Genomic DNA, 13,228 nt, shown 5'->3' on the forward strand with positions numbered 1-13,228 from the left:
GTGGTTCTTGTGGCTCACCAATTTCCAAATCTATGGAAGTAACAACCATATCTCCCTCTCCACCAATCTTTCTAAGTTGTTCTCTTAAAGATTCTTCATTATCAATTCTGATTGGAGACCAACTTGGGGAGTATTTCTCTACTTGAGAGGAAGAGGACCCCTATTCTAACTTTTGTCTCTTTGGAGCACTCTCTACAGGTGGACTCTCTAGTCTTGGCTTCTACTGAGGGAGAGCCCGTTGTACATTCTAAATCATTACATACCATCCTCTTTTTTGTAAGGTGTATTGCCTTGGAGCTACCACATTTCTACTGCTTATTCTTCTTTCTACTTCTGCAGCCTTGTCTGGATGTGTCTCAACATACATAGCTTTCTTTTCATTCATGGTTTGAATTATTATGGAAAAATTATTCATTAATGCTTGCATCTTGACTCCTTAGTATTTCTTTTCTTTCAATGGATCATAATGGGAGTCAAATGCATTAATGAATTCTAGGGTTTTTCTATATGTTACCCATTTCTCCTTTCTCAATTCCTACTCTTGCAGAGTAAAGACATTCCTAATCACATCTTCCAGGTAATATACTTGGTGCATCATATGTGCAACTTTTATTCTTTCTCTTAAAAGGTCATAGAATCCTTCAGGGTCATTAAACCTGGCATGAGATTTTGCCATGTTATATTTTTCTAGGAACATATGAAGGTGTTTCCACCCTTTTCTAACAAAAAAAAAATCATGGGCCATAGTAACAATTGGAAAAAATATGCCCTTCTTAGACAACTCCCTCTCATCTATAGTACCTATCTACCATAGGAGTTCAACTATCCCTATCTTCAAAGGCACATGAAATGGTAGAACATGAGGCTTTCCTAGGAAGCCATATACCCTTATCACTATTGAAACATTATAGGGAATGATGTCCCCCCAATTATTACTTACTAGTAATCCCTTTGCATGGTCTTTAGGTCTAACCAATTCCAATAATGCTTGTGGAATTCTGGGGTTGTCACCTCTCAAGAGCAATCTCAACCTAGATGCAAAATATCTATCAAATCTTACATAACTAGCATCTATGGCTTCTGAAGTCATATCTACACTCCATAGCTGCACTGGATTCCTCTCCCCATTTTTGGGTGTTTCCAGCTCTGTATCCTTGGAGAAAGAGGTGAATCCTTTGTATAAGCATACATGCATAAGTAATGAATACCAATAGAATGGTTTGTTTACTTTTTCCCTTGCTATGCCCACCAAACCATTGTGAAACTCTTTTGATAGAAAAGTGGAAAAATCCAGAATGGTACTCATTCCAAATTAGAGGGTTTGAGCCATTATAAGGATAGTAGAACGAAGAATTTGATCACCTTCATCTATCCCAAAAATCTTGCAAAGAGAAAAATATAGTGCTTGAGCTCTCAAGTTGAAATGTCTTCTCAACAATGGCTCTGGGGTATTGGGTGTAATCATAGGAAAATTACAAACCTTGGCAACATGCTCCTATACTGGCCCTATTTTTAAGTAAATTCATTGTGCATCATATCCAGCTTGTAAATCATCCATATCAATGATTTCATGCATAGCATTGTTAGGGTTAAGGTTGAAAACCTCACTAAATAGCTCAAGGAAAACCCTAAAAAGATTTACTCTAGAATGATTTTTTACCCATCTCATAATAGGATCATATTTCTTTGCTAGATCCATCAATAAATCACTATTAAAGAAAACTATGGGGACTATTAATTTACCAATATCAAACTCCCAAACATTGCTCATAGGAGTGTCCAATTTCCATTTTGAAAACCATTTCTTAAAAAACTCCAGACCCCCCATGGGAACCTGGGCATCTCTTACCCAAGTAGCTTTGTGATAAAAACCCTCAACTACAACTATTTTGGGATTTTTCGGAATGAGTTCCCTCCCCTTAGTTATTTCATGCACTGATAAGGGGAATGGTTCAAGAAATTCATAATGTACGGAATGTTTCAAATAATCCATTTTCCCAGTAAACTCTTTTCGGGGAGGCATTTTGAATAAAACCCTAGGAATTTCACAACAACAGACACTTTAAAATTTCTTAGAAAGTCACAGAGTACTTACCTGCCAGAATTTGTGCTTCTGTACTATTTGATATCTTCTGCAATTTTACCAGAGTGTTAACTAAGAATTTTTCGTTCCTAGCTCTGAAAATTTTGTATGTCCTGATATTCTCTCTGTGCTTTAGTGGCTCATTAATGGTGAAATCATGGGCTCTTATCATACAATAAAATCGCACGCATAAGGTCTGAATCATATTTACTCTCAGTAATAATTACCTGCAATTTGCATCCAAGTTTGAATCCCATCTAGAGATCTTCACTGAATCAGATGGTCTTGATTTAAAAGGTAATGAGCAGTACAACTTTTAAAATAATGCTACGTGTCACAATTCTACTTCCCCACACTATTTACATTTCTTGCATCTTAGAATTGTAGGGAAGCATCGTTTGTTGATCAAGACAAGATCGACGATTAGATTAATCCACTTTTTAATAAAAACCAGTCAGCTGTACTGACCAATAAGAAACTATTGTATGAGCTCATGCTATCTGACAACATTCCACATCAGTAGATCCCAATCTTTTTTCAGAGCAAGCAAGTACTTGGCATCATTCATTCCATGTGTCGTGCTGGCGCATTCCCACATTCCTTATCTAATGAGCATCTTAAAATTGCGGGCATGCACTAGCTTTTGATCTTTGATAGATCAATGACGATACTAATTTTACCCTGCAAGGGATTTGAGCAAAAACTTTAGACATCAGAATGGACACGTATCTACAGGGTGCATTCCTGCTTTGTTTAAATCCTGTCTAGTTTCAAATTGCGAGGAAGCTTCTACCTCTAATCTTGATACAGATCGACGATCACACAATTATCAACCTTCTCATCTGACAAATCCTTTTGAATGGCCCAATTTTGTTACACATCATCATTTTCTTTATAGCCTAGCATAGGACTTAATGCATAACTTCCATGTCTGGTCCCACCTCACCACTTGTTGAGCTACTGCTTGCCTGCATAATTTAAATCTTGAGCAAGTCCATATTGCAGGAAAGAAATATCTGTCAATCTACCTCAGATCGACGGTAGACCACCCTGCATCCACTTTAGTACCTCATCAATTCTGTTGGTGAATAGGAAAATGCCACCTGCCCTAGGGCGTCCGCTTTATCATGGAAAAAAAGGCATTCCTTGTGCTACGTGCCCTCTTTTTGCTTCACTGTATTATTTAAACAACTGGCATCTAGAGATTACGGGAAAGCAGAAGACATTGATCTAATCAAGATCAATGGTGCTAGAAAACATTTCAACTTTGTCATCCCTTTAAAATAGAATATCAATTAAAGCACATGAAAGGTTTATCATAAGGATTTTAAAGGTATTCTGATGTGAACAAAACATTAGGATAAAATGCCCCACCAAAATTTTGAAACAATACCTTTTGAAAAAAATGAAAACTAGGGCAACACAAAACAAAGGTATAAGGGTTCTTTACACACTTGGGGCTTTTTTATGGATAATTTGAGAGACAAACCCTGTTAATTTAAAAGGATAATACAACACATGAAATAGGGCATGATCAGGGTAATTAAAAATAATTTAGGATATCATAGGATAAAACCCTAATCTGCAAGAATAAAAAATTTAACTAATTTTTCAACCAAATATCAAAAGTTTTCTATACTGTGAAAAATTACACCAAAAGCTACAAATGATATTATTAATCCAACAACCCTCATTGCTTCATTTCACATATCAAGTCAGAAACATCTAGAGAAACACATCTATTCCCTACCTAACTTTGCTAGAGTGAACTTATCCTATCAATATTTCCAAAACACCTTGTCTATCCTAGCTTTTTACTCTTAATGAATCATGGTCAACAAAAATCCTCACATTGTGAAAATACATAAGAGTTAGAGGAATCATATTCACTTCTCATGCCACTATGCAAAACTAGTGTTACCATGAAGCCAAAATGATCACCTATATGAGTGAGTGCTAGAATAGCCAATAGAACCATCAAACACACAAAACCTTTGGATCTCATTGAACCTGTTACCCCAAAAAAATGTTTTCCAAATGTAGTTACTCACAAGTCATCCCTATTTAAAAAAAGTTTAGAATCCTTTATCAAAATGGGTTCATCTAATATATGGGATGAAAAGAGCATTGAAACTAAAATTGAAGACTTTCAACAAAATCCTAAACTTGTCGATATTATGGACAAGATACTTGAGAAATACAAAGAATGCTACATACTAGCATTAGTACAACAAGGTATGAAATTGCCATCTGACTTTGACGTGACCAATCTAAAACAAGACAAAGAAAATTCACCCTTAGATATTGTCACAAAAAAATTACAAGACTTACAATTGGAAATGGAAAGGATGAAGTGAGGGAAAATACAACCTGTAGAATTCAACCTTGAAAAGGTATGCCCTCTTCCATTTGATAAAAACATTACCTTTACACCTTTACCTTAGAATGTACAGATACCAAAATATGATAAATATTTTGGTACATCAGATCTACAAGATCACCTTAGGAAATTCTATACCCTAAGTATGGAGTTTATCTATGACACAACTTACCTAGTGCATCTATTTCTTAGGAGTCTTGGAGGGCAAGCTATGGAGTGGTTCTCCAAGCTACCCTCCAACATTAAAACCTTTCATCAATTGGCTTCCATTTTTATCACTCAATATTCCTATAACGTCGAAAGGGAAGTTACAATGATTGATTTGTGTAGTGCAAAACAACTTCCTAGAGAATCATTAAAGGTCTTCTTACAATAGTGGAGACACATATTTGCCAAGTATCATCGAGACATACCAGACAAAGAGAAGATAGACATCTTCATTAATAGTCTCTCAAAACCCATGAATTATTGGCTATAACTCCAAGGTCCTGAAGATTTTATGACTACCTTAGAAAATGTTGCTAAGGTAGAAGAAACCTTGATAAACAATGACATTATTAAATTATCTAAAGATGGTAAGGGTTTCTACAATAGTTCTACACAAAATCATTAGTCTTCTAATCAAACCACATATAAATAAAAGTTGTGGTGGAAAAATAATAATAGGAACATCACCAATGATGGGTGGTTGAAGCTAACCATGTTAAACCTCAAACTCAGGTGTACCTGGTACTAGGATGTTAGAGACAAGTGACAAGTGTACCTGGTATTGGTGCGGTAGGACATATAGAGTTGACATGTGGTAAGAGTGTGGAAGTGGGAGGAAGGGTGAGTGACAACCATAAATAAGTGTGAAACATAGATGAAATAAAGCACGATGAAGGAGAGAGCATAGCTATATAGCTTATTCAAAATTCCAAGTAAGTGCATGAGTGAAAGCATGTCAAGCTTGCTAGATCAGTCACAATAAGAAAATGATATTAGCCAGGAGGATGGGCCAAAGATGATAGAGAAAGCCTAGTGTATGTAAAGTTACTAATGAGACAAAAGAGGAGAGACAAGCATAGTTGACAAGAAGAGAGTGAAGCATCCTCTCATCGAACTATGTGTCAATGTGGGTTGGAAGTGGAAGAGGAAAACCAAGGTGATTTGGTTGAGGAGTTTGTAGAAGAAAAAGAGGAGGATCCTACCTTATGAGAACTATTAGTAGAAGGTGTGATGAAAATAATAGAATACAAAGATAGCAAAGGAGATGAAACCTCTAGGGGTGAGACTATTAACAAAAGAAGAAGATGTAGAAGATTAGCCACCTGTGGAAGAGAATTTACCAGAAGTGGAACATAGATCTATTGTGAGGCTAGTAGCAGAACTATGGAGGAAGAAAAAGAACATCTTGGGGGACACAAAAAATATCCTCGAAGAACAAATAGATGATCTAGTGTTATCTAGATTTTGACCTTTTCAAGTAGTGCAACTTGATGTTGTGGTACAAGCAGTGCATGATGCATCAATGGTGATGGAAGAAGAGTTGAAGAAAGCATTGGTGGTTGAAAAAGAGCAAGATGATGAGGTAGAAAAAGATGCTAAGTTCTTTCAAGGTCTAATTGAAAGGGTTTGAGAGGATGGTGCATGAATGGAAGCTAATCACCAAGAAATAGTGTTGTTAGCTAAGTGAGCAAGAGTAGCGACTGTAGAGGTAGTTGTGGCTACTAAGAGAGCTATTGTCGAGAGGATCCACAATGAACTAGCTTTGTTGTAGTCTCAAGTTAAAGAATTCAAGGAGACAATGGTGAAGACCAATGAGATAGCGTATAAGTCTCAAAAGTAGTTAAATGTGAATAATGCATATATTACTTGGTACCAGAATTAGTTGAATATGGTGAAACATGAGAGGGAGTTGATGAAAATGCTAGTGAATAAGTATGAAAGGGAACATGATATTGCACAAAGGACAATAATGTTTCCTAAGGTGGAAAGACTGTGAACAAAGATGAAGGATTTTATGGAGTAGTCTGTCAAGGCTGCACAAGAGGTGACATATTATATAGAGCTATATGATCAAGCCATCCCTTTGGAATAAACAAGAGGTGTCATCTACTTAGAGAAGCAATTCATGGAGAAGATGAACATTCTGTTAAGGTGTGGCAACATCCCAATTATGAAGGACATGATCTGGGAAGGTTCAAGGATGATACTTAGGGCATCATCATCTAGGACTAGGCAATTGAGGATGCCCTCTATGAGAAACCCAAATGCTCTACCTCTACAAGGAGGTCATTCATGAGAAATGTATTCATATTTTGGATTAGCATGTTTGTAACCAACACTCTTTATTTAGTAAATAAAATTACAATTGGATTTATTTTTGAGTCATTTATTTTGTATGGTGTATGATGTATTAAAAATATGGATTTTTTGTAATAAAGTATTTCACAAAAATTAATGTGGGACTACCTCGATATTTTTGAAATTGTTTTGAATCTTGATTTATTTATTTTTTGGGATATTTGGATTTTTATGGAAATTTTGCAAATATTTGGAAGGTGGTCAATATCAATAAAAGTGCAAATGATGGGATATTTAGAGGAAGATTGACCTTCACTTATGTGGGGTAATTGAATAGAAAAAAGGTTTTTTGGCCCATAAGAGGTGTTGATGGCCAAAAAAGGTGCTAGATGGGCCCTTAAAAAGGCATGTGGGCTTGAAAAAGGTGAAACTGAGCCTCGAAAAAAGCTGTTTGGGGCCTATAAAGGCAAAATTGAGCCTTGAAAAAGGCATCTAGGGATTAAAAAGGTGAAATTGAGCCTTGAAAAAGGCATTTGGGCCTAAAAAGGAAAAATCAAGCCTTGAAAAAGGTGTTTGGGCCTAAAAAGGCAAAAGAGAGCCTTGAAAAAGGTGCTTGACAGACCTAAAAATGTGAAACTAAGCCTTGAAAAAGGTGTTTTGGCCTAAAAAGGTGCATAAGACCTAAAAAGGTGTCATAGGAGCCAAAAGGGAAAGAAGATTATGATAGTCTCTCAAACTTATGGTTACTTATTCTATGCCCCCTGTTAGGTGATGATGAAAGAGTCTGACAAATATTTGGGCCTTTCAGGATATGATTGATATATTTGTTAAAGGGGTCTAGATCAATCATGGCCATTGCAACATAAATAAGACTAATAATATGTCCGGACTTGTTGTTCTTGATAGGAGAAGAGAAATGGGGACTCTACTAGCACCTCTTACGCTATTTGCATTGTGCAAGATTTTCCAAAGCCTAGGAAGATGTTTCAAGACATATTTATGCCCCTTCTTAATCAAGTGAGGCACTTGTTTATTTTTTTTTCCAGAGGTAATAAGGCTATAAAATATGCCATAAAATAGTTAAATAATTTTCAATGAAGTGGGCCACACTATTGATTCCATATAAAATTGGTCAAGGTACGTAAACTTGTCTTGAAGGAGCAACAATTATAGATGAACATCAACTCGACATGAGATCAATGGATCATTAGTTTGAAAAATACAAAATAATTTATGCAAAATTAAACTAGCCCATTTGAGATGAGTTTGGCAATAATTGACTTGAGTTTTAGGCTATTTTATATATTCTTGGGATTGTTTGATTGTTTCTAACAATTTGTAACAAATTTTGAATTTTTTTGAGAATTTATAACAATATTTGAATGTTTTTGAGAATTTATAACAAAAAATTGAATATTTTTGACAATTTTAAACATTTTTTGATTATTTTTGACAATTTTCAACAATTTGTGAATGTTTTTTACTATTTTTGACAATTTTCAACATTTTTTTGAATGTTTTTGATAATTTTTGACATTTTTCAACTATTTTTGACAATTTTTGAATGTTTTTGATAATTTTTAACATTTTTTGACTGATTTTGATAATTTTCAACATTTTTTAATGTTTTTGACATTTTTAAATAATTTTTGAATAGTTTTGATAATTCTTAACATTTTTGACTATTTTTGACACCTTTCAACATTTTTGAACATTTTTGATGATGTTTGAATCTGGTAATTTGTGAGAGAGGATGTGAGTGAGATTTGTTGGAATATGGAGATAGTTGGGGCTTGTTGGAATAGATAAAGTGTTAAGGAGACCAAAAGTGGGCTGGGAAGGCTAAAAAGAAACTTAGAGGGCTATAATGGGGACCATGGAGACAAAAAATAAATTTTGGGACTTCAAATGGGGTGGATGAAGGCTAAGATGGATTTTGGGGACTATTGGATGTAGCATATTTTTTTTAGATGTGCATTGATTTTCCTACAATTCATGTCTAGGATATCTTATAACATAATCAGACTCCATGTTTCCTCTGAGTTGCCTATCTACCTCTTTGTTGTTGTTTTGTTGGCTATATCTATTGTGAGCTATTTCTAATGCCAAGAAACCACTAAACCATAACCCACAAGTGTTTCTCAATTGGGTATCTATGAAATTAACTTGATTGTGTTAGGTAGTATGTCTATATGGAGTGAAAAGGCCACAAACAAGAAAAAATTATCTTAAAGAGAGTTGTTTGAGCCATGGCTTGTTGTATTTTCACATTAAAGGACTTGTGTTGTTTATGGAAGTCCAAAGGTGTTATCTTTCTGTCCTTCTAAACAAAAGTCTCAATCCTTTTTGGACCTTTGTTTTTTTTAGATCCATTTCTATTATACAAGCGATAGGATTCTTATAGGTTCTAAATGTAAAATTGTTTTAGATGAATGCTATTTAGGGGTTCCTCACCATCACAATTGGCCAACTTATAAGTTCTAATCCTACATGACTCAACAATAATATAGGGACCTATCCAATTAGGCTCCCACTTTCCTTTCCTCTCTTTCAACTTGATTTTTTGGATTCTCTTTGAGAACTAGATCACCAACTTGAAAGACACTTCTTTGACCCTCTTGTTATAGTGTCTAGACAACCTATTTTTATACACTTTAAGATGTTCATATGCCATGTTTTGGTATTCTTATATAAGTTCCAACTACTCCAAGAAAGCCACCCTATAGTCTTCATCGGTCATTACATCATGTAAAGTGACTTTAAGGGAGTGAATTTCAACCTCTAGTAGTAGAATTGCCTCACTTCCATAGACCAAGGAAAATGTTATTGTTCCTGTAGGAGTCCTCACACTTGTGTGATATGCACAAAGTTTAGGATTTAGTTAGAGGTGCCAATCTTAGCTAGAATTATCAAGAGTCATCTTCAGAATGTTGATGATGTTTTTATTTGTAGCTTCAACTTGACCATTTCCCTGGGGGTAATAAATGGAAGATGAATGGTGAATGATATGGAATTTATCACATAATTCATCAACAAGTTGATTTTTGAAATGTAGGATGTTATCTACCAAGATTTAATGGGGTGTACCAAACCTATTGATAATATGGTTCAATATGAATAAATAATTTTTTTTTGTTGTAGCATTCATGAGTGGCACTGCTTCTACCCATTTGGTGAAGTATTTTTTTGCTATAATGACCCATTTATGTCCATTAGAATAGGGATATATATCATAACAATCAAATTAACAATCCATTGATAAAAGGGTCAGGGTGTTGTCAAAGGATGAATACCTTGAGCTAGTGCATGAACAAGGTTACCATGGATTTGGAATTTTTTATAGGCTTTAACAAAATCAATAGAATCCTTTTCCATAGTTGGCCAAAAATAATCTATTCTAAGAATCTTTTTGGCCAAAGTAAAGCCACTATAATGTGACCCACAAATTCCCTCATGTACTTATTACATAAAAATTTTAGACTCCTCACTCTCTAGACACCTAACCAAAGTCTTGTCAAGACCCCTATGATACAATGTTTCAATTATGATAGTGTAATGAGAGGCTTTTCTTACAAAGTTTCTCTTTTGGTTTCAAGAGTGGTGGTTGGGAAAAATATTATCTTTGAGGTAGGTATAAATAGGTTCATACCAAGATGCCAATAGTGGCATGTTGTGATGGTTAAGTTGTTGAGTTGTTATCCTTCCCATCAAGGTTCAAATCTAATGGGGATAAGGTCCCCCATTTGTGACCTCACTAGTTCATAGCTCCAGGTCAAAGCATTTACCCCTCTTAAAAAAAAAAAAAGGTTCATACCAAGATGATTCTGGGATATCAAGAATGCAAACAATGTGGGATTGGGGTAGGGAAAATATAGGTTGAACCTATTGGAATTTACAATTGGGAAGATTTAATTCTAAGAGGGTAGTGTGAATCAAAAGTAACTAACTTTAACCTCTTTAAAATGTTTTAACTAAAAACATTAACATGCATCTAATTCATCTAATAAACATAAAAGTAAAGTCATGCATGAAAAAAGATAACACAAGATTTGGTAACCCAGAAACCCTCCAAAATGAAAAGGTAAAATTGGGGTGGGGATGGCACCCAAAAAGTATCACTACAACAATATGTAACTATTCAAGGTTACAAAGTTTGACCACTTCCAATGGTTTGCCCTATGAAAGGCATGTCTTGTTAAAGACTTTTCACCCTATTAAAAGTGACCTAGTTAAAAGATTTACAAATATTCACTTAGAATGTTACCCTATTAAAGGATTTACAATCCTATTAAGGATCTATAATATGGTTGCTAAACCAATATAGCTATTAAGCCAACCTATCAGCATAGGGTTTCCATTCTCACAATACAATTATTAGAAAGTATGCTAGAATGTCTTCACCTAATGGCTTGCAATCCTTAATTGCTAATTCTAGATCTTCATTCTACTTTGTCTATTCTGATCCTTGCTTGATCTGATATGTCACTCTTCACAACTCTGATACTCTATTCTTGATCAACTGGATTCTATAATGTTGTTCTACTCTTCTCTAATTCTTTATACCCTTCTTCACTTTGCTTTAGTTCACCCATACAATGGGGTTTCATCCTCCTTTTAAAGATTTCAAAGACCTAGGGTTAGATATGAATCTACAATCAATATTCACTCTTCATTTCCTACTCAATTCTTGCACTTTTCCTATTAGTTGCATGCCTTCTCCAGTTTTCTTATTGGTTGCATGCTAATTACATAGGTAATACAAAATATTAGATCTTATCTTCAAGATCCTTCGAGATTCATCCTATGTTAGCTCAAAAATGGTTTACATTTAAGTTTGTGAAGGTACAAACTCATATGTTGATTCTATGTTACTCGACACTTACTAGTTGCTGATGCTTAGCACATATAAGAATTTTGTCTCACTTGTCTCCTATATCAATCCTATTTTGCTCAAAATCTATACTTTTCTTGGCACCTATAGTGACTCGGCATCACTTGACACCTATTGAATTCTTTGGTTCAGCACACACTGTAGCTTAGCTTATGTATTATACTCAAGATCATCTTGAGAATTGGTTAAGTGTATTAACAATCAATTGTCAAAACCAATCTAAGACTAACAATCTCCCCCTTTGACATGAGTGGCAAAAACACTTAACGAAACATTATGAATCTGATCTTTATGAGTATACTACACATTCTATTTGGAATATGTACAAAACTTCAAAAATTTGTTCAAAAATTTTGTGTACCTCAAAATCTTGTAACTCCCCCAAGCTGATGTGCCATTTCTGCGACCAAAACTATTGTGCTGAATTTGTCTCATGTTGATGTATCTAATACTCCTTTCCTTGTCTACCTTATCATTTTTTTTCCTTTGTTTCTATGTGCCCTATTTCTACTTTGTTTGTACTCTGTATCTATTCCCTGTTTTTTGCATCTCTCTTACAATTTTTGCATCCTTTTGGCTTTATTCCTTTATTACTTCCTCAAAATGTGAATTTGAATATCTCCCCCTTTAGATATTCTTTATTACTTCCATCAAAGGATTTATTATCTGCCTCTTTTATTTACTATCTCCCCCATGCAATGAATATCTCCCCCTTTTTGACACTTGTGTCAAAGGGTCCTAAGAATGAATATAATATTTAACCAAAAAAGTTTTATTTACCTCCATGATCATCTTTAGAGAAGCATACCAATTATCCGAGGAAATTTTCAATGATTTGTATTGGATGGCTATCTTTGTTGCAAGATGTACTAGGCCTTCTAAGGTAGAAAGATGAGGATCTTTCTTTAGAACATTTTCTACATGGGCCATTTCCTTGTGTAGAACTTCTAAATGTGGGGTAATGGAAGATTGAATCTATATCAATTTGGCCTTAAAATTGGTCTCTTTTGTTGTCAATATAGCTAACTCTTTCTATGTGTGAAGTGTAGTTGTAAAATGCTTCTCACTTTGAGATAGATCTTTGGGTAGCTATGTGCTAGAAACCTTGAGATTTTGTTCCAAACTCAAAATCCTTTGGCTAGTTTCTTGTGTGAAGAATGATGAGCCACACAATTTAGATTACAATGAGAATATATTCTCAAGTATTTTTTTCACTTTCTCAACCTTCTTAGCTAATTCAACTTGTGAAAGTGCTATCTCACTAGATATCTTTTCATTGACTTTCATTTGAAACTTCTTTTCATGTCAACCATTCTAATAATTTAACATTTGTATCAAGGTCTTCATTTTGTACCTGGTCCACTATGTTGGGAAATTGCTCCATGATGGGTTATGTTTCATCAAGGAATATGTCTTTGATTTCCATAAGTTCTTGCTTCTGTCTATACTCATTTATGAGTATCTCTTGTTTCTTCCTTCTCTCTAGTGCCTCTTGCACTTCATTTATCTATGCTAGGTTCATAGTCTTGGAGTCATAATTAGGTATGACTATTTTTTCATCAAGTGCAGTGTCTCCATAGTGAAGTGC

This window comes from Cupressus sempervirens, chromosome 11, assembly GCF_028749045.1.
Source record: "Cupressus sempervirens isolate cs-2001-9-10 chromosome 11, ASM2874904v1, whole genome shotgun sequence".
Classification (NCBI taxonomy): domain Eukaryota; kingdom Viridiplantae; phylum Streptophyta; class Pinopsida; order Cupressales; family Cupressaceae; genus Cupressus; species Cupressus sempervirens.